The sequence below is a fragment of the Peromyscus eremicus genome, chromosome 2 (genome assembly GCF_949786415.1).
Source record: "Peromyscus eremicus chromosome 2, PerEre_H2_v1, whole genome shotgun sequence".
NCBI classification, from domain to species: Eukaryota; Metazoa; Chordata; class Mammalia; order Rodentia; family Cricetidae; genus Peromyscus; species Peromyscus eremicus.
Window position 1 is genome coordinate 129,548,397 of NC_081417.1, and position 4,971 is coordinate 129,553,367.

At 42.9% G+C, this 4,971-nt stretch overlaps 1 pseudogene; it reads left to right on the forward strand.

Moving 5' to 3' along the window:
- Nucleotides 1–1,484: 1,484 nt before the first annotated feature.
- Nucleotides 1,485–1,979, forward strand: LOC131905105 (translationally-controlled tumor protein-like; annotated as a pseudogene).
- The last annotated feature ends 2,992 nt before the right edge of the window (nt 1,980–4,971 follow it).

Genomic DNA, 4,971 nt, shown 5'->3' on the forward strand with positions numbered 1-4,971 from the left:
TGTTCTCTTGCTCCCTCTCTCCTTGATTTCTCTTCCCATTTATCCTCTGCCTGCCAGTCCCACCTACCCTTTCTCCTTCCTTGCTATTGGCCGTTCAGCTCTTTATTAGACCAATCAGGTGTTTTAGACAGGCACAGTAACACAGCTTCGCAGAGTTAAACAAATGCAACATAAAAGAATGCAACACATCTTTGCATCATTAAACAAATGTTACACAGTATAAACAAATATAACACACCTTAAAAAAATATTCCACAACATGTTTCAGGTTATAGAAAAATTAAAGCACATACAGAGAGTTCCCATGTATTCCTCACCCAGTTTCCTTCATTGTCAGTATCTTACCTTATAGCGATACATTGTCAAAATTAAGAAATTAGCATTGTTACAGCTTTATAAATGATAATTTTTATAATCACTGTCCTCTTTTGTTCCAGGACACAAGGTATCCCATCACATTGCCTTTTCTTTTTTTTTTTTTTTTTTTTTTTGGTTTTCGAGACAGGGTTTCTCTGTAGTTTTGGTGCCTGTCCTGGGTCTCGCTCTGTAGACCAGGGTGGCCTCAAACTCACAGAGATCTGCCTGCCTCTGCCTCCCCAGTGCTGGGATTAAAGGCGTGCACCACTGCCGCTCGCCCCCCCCCCTTTTTCTTTTTAACTCAATGTCTCGCTAGCTAGCCTAAGCTGGTCCAGAATTCACAAATTCAAGCCAGGCTGGCCTTAGACTCATGGCAGTCCTCCTCCTGAAGCTCCTGAATGTGCCACCATGTTGCATTTCATCATTAAGCCTTCTCTCCAGTCTGCGAACTTTCTCAGTCTCCTTTGTCTTTTATGACCATGACACCCCTCGAGAAACACCAGCAAGGTATTCTGTGGCAGGACTCCCCGTCTGTGTTTGCCTTGTGTCTTCCCATGACTGATGTGGGTTTATGAGTTTTCAGAAAGAACAGCGCAGGGGAGAAAGTGTCCCTCTCATTAAATCCTGTCAGGCTTTACGAAAGACTGTGACGTCACCTATACTGCTAACCTTCATCACTTGGCTAAGGTGTTTGCCAGGTATCTGCATTTACTCCTGTCCTTTCCTCTCCCTCTGCTACCGATCCATTCGTAAAGAACTACCAAGGCTAGCTCATATGCAAAGGAAAGAGGCTGAGAATTGAGCTTCACTTTATAGAGATAAGGACATCCACATAAGACTTTCCTGAAAGAAGAATAATCACCATTTTAACTATAGATTTGTAACTCAGTTTCTGTGTCTGAGGATCAACTTTAGAAGGAGAATGCTTGCTTAGCATGAATCAGGCCCTGGGTCCAAAATAAATAAAATTCCTGTTAAGGGCTAATCATCATTCATTAACAAAAAACTTGCCTATATGTCTTCCAGAACTTAACATGAATTTGATAAGCTTTTCTGCCCACTCCCCACCACCCCTGTGGCACTCTAGCGGCGCTGTGCTGGCTTGGCTGCTGTCTCCAGCGGCCACCATGATCATTTACTGGGACCTTGTCAGCCACAACAAGCTGTTCTCCGACATCCACAAGATCCGGGAGAGCGAGGACGGGCTGTGCCTGGAGGAGGGAGGGCAAGGTCAATGGAATAGAGGGTAACACTGATGACTCGATCACTGATAGAAATCCTTCCACTAAAGGCAGAGGCCGAAAGTACCGGAAGCACAGTAGTCACTGGTGTGGATATTGTCATGAACCATCACTTAAAAGAAATCAGCTTCACAGAAGAGGCCTTCAGAAAGTGAATCAAAGATTGCATGAACTCTCTCAAAGGCAAACTTGAAGAAGAACATAGGAAGAGTAAAGTGTCTCATGACTACACACATCCTTGCTAATTTCAAGGACTACCAGTTTTTTACTGGTGAAAACATGAATCCAGATGGCATCGTTGTTCTCCTGGTCTACTGTGAAGATGGTGTGACTCCATTTATGTTTTCTTTAAAGGATGGCTTAGAGAGGGAAAAATGTTAACAAATTGGGTAATTACTTTGGCTTTATCAACTGTCACCATGACTGACTGCTGCTTGTCATCCATGTGACATCAGGACTTAGACAAATGGGACTGATGTCATCTTGAACTTTTATTTTGGCCCTGATGTATTTGGAGTGGAGGCATTGTTTTTAAAGAAAAAAAAAATGTCGTGTAGGTTGTTTTTAAATAAAGTGCATTTAAGCTAAAAAAAAAAAAGTAAAATAAAATAAAATTAACTTTATGAACTGTTAGAATTACATTTAACAATTTACTAATTTAGAAAGAATGATGTCTAAGACTACAGGGTTTGTCTCTACTTGGCCAAATTTCCCTTTATATTTATTGGAATTGCAGTGTGTTGATAAATTATTTCAAGATTCTGTATTATAGCCAGATAACACAGTCCCTGAGTCTTGACAATAAGCAAAAGGGAGAGTAGGCTAAGATCTGGGCTGCCCCAGGGAGGACCTTATCAGAGATACAAAGCCTGAGGCTGTTACTGAATTTTGAAACATCAGAATAAAACATAGCAAAAAGATTATGAAGCACAGAAGGAGGTTTGGGAAAAATGCTGATAAAACCCAAACTCTCCTTGAGAGTAGAGAGGAGGCTTGAGTCAACTTTGTACTACCCACCGCTGGCACAGGCTGGCAAAGGCTGGCACACACAAACACCAAATGAAAAAGCAGTAAATAGTGACGCAAATTCTTGTCCTTTAACCTTTGACCACACCACAAGTTCTGGTGGGACACTCCTGTGATCCCAGAATTTGAGAGGTAGAGACAGGAGGATTACAAATTCAAGGTCATTCTTGCCTATGCAGTAAGCCTGGGCTACAGGAGACCCTGTCTCAACAATCTTTGGCCACATTATAGCAAAGGTGTGTGACAGATCAGCTTCCGTGGGCGATTTCTTTTACTTGTTTATAATCTTTGAGGAACTTGTCATTAGTTTTTTTTTTTTAATCAGCGTCAATCATATTTCACATTTAAGTTTAAATGACAACTGAATCATAAAAGTGACCCCAGTGTGAGCACATGGAAAATATGCATAGTGGAGCTGGGAGATGGCTTAGTCTAGGTAGACATACAAGTGTGAGGACTGACTTCAATCCCAGCATGTACACAAGAAGCCAGGGTTGTCTCTTTCCACCGCGTGAGCTTTGGGGGTCAAATTCAGCAAGGGCCTTGAGCTGCTGAGTCATCTCACCAGCCTTTAAGATTCCTTTCTTGACCACTTAGAAGCCACCATTCTGCCAAACACGTTGTGTTCAGCCACATGCGCTTTCGTGTCTTTTTCAGGTCCTTCAAGAGCTTTAGTCTTTGCCGCTAAGAGAGACTGGGACTCTCTTGGTCTGTAAAGCCTTAAATGACACAGCAGGCCTCGGGTGGCTGTCACTTGTTTAGGGCTTTCTTCCATGTGACAGACACTGAATTGGCTGTCCCCTTGAAGAAAGGACCCTGAAGAGCAGGTCAGCTGACACCATCTGGCTGTTAACTCTTTCAGTTCCACCTCAGGTTCTCAGAGGAGGTTATGTTCTTCTCAGATGGCCTAGTCAATAACCAAGACTGTGATACAAAACCCCACCAATTTCTCCCAACATGGCCCCTGTGATAGTCCGTCCTTCCTCTAGAATACTCCACTGAACTGCCAAGGTGTCGACAAATCTGCATGGCAGTCTTCCAGGCTCTCCCAGCTCAATCCTGCCTCCACCCTCATCCTTCCTTGGTTGAGCACAAGGTGTTTAGCAAGAAATCTTTTATTTCCATAATTCCCTTCCTGGAAGACTCAGCAGCTATATTTGTTTTGGTAAAGCTAGAATATAGAGATTGAGGGGGAGAGTTATAAAACCAGGCTGTGGAAGATGTACCGTCTCTATAGGCCATGTTGAGTATTGTTTGACTTTTAGGGCACTGGGATTTCCTTTTGCTTTTTTTGGTTTTTGTTTTTTCCAGACAGGGTTTCTATGTGTAACAGATCTGGCTGTCCTGACTAGGCTGGCCTCAAACTCACAGAGATCCACCACCACTGCGTCAGTAGACGTTTTTTAAGTAGATTGGAATGGGATAGAGAAAATAAAGAGAAATTTGGAAAGAGCACTTTGAATCTGGTGTGTGGGTAGGACTAGAGGTATGGAGAGTTGAAGGCTGAAAGGTTATTAGGACACAGTCTAAGGAGATGATGCCTTGGACTAGAGGGAGACCAGAGCCAGTAAGTATTTGAGAGATATTTAAAAGGCACAACCTTGGGATGGGATGGAGAGATGTATCAGCAGTTAAGAGGGCTTTCTTTTCTTTTCTTTCTTTCTTTCTTTTTTTTTGGGCAGGGTTTCTCTGTGTTGTTTTGGTGCCTATCCTGGATCTTACTCTGTAGACCAGACTGGCCTCGAACTCACAGAGATCTGTCTGCCTCTGCCTCCTGAGTGCTGGGATTAAAGGCGTGTGCCACCACTGGGGCTTTCTGTTCTTGCACAAGTGCAGTTATTCCCAGCCCTCCCATCAGGCAGGTCACAACCTGTAACTCCAGCTCTGGGGAATTGATGCCCCCTTTCCAGCCTCCAAGATTGCACACACACACACACACACACACACACACACACACATATACATAAATTGTGTAAATATTTTTTAAAATTTAGATCTTTTAAATTATTTTATGTGTATGAATGTTTTAACTGCATATATGTATGTGTACCATATACTTAAAAAGAGAGATTTGGATCCTCTGGGGCTGGAGTTACAGAAGGTTGGGAATCAAACCTGAGTCCTCTGCAAGAAGACCAAAAGCTCTTAGCTGCTAAGCCGTCTCTCATCATCATAAATCTTTTCAGATGCTCACTTATTGTAAAAGGAAGAGTTGAGCTCACCTAGGAGAGGTAGCCTGTCAGTTCTGACAGGGGACAAGGGCAGCAAATGAGATGTAGGCCAGCAAAGATGGCATCACGGACCTGGAGAGTGTTCTCCATTCATCTGGTTGTTTCCAGTTTTTGAG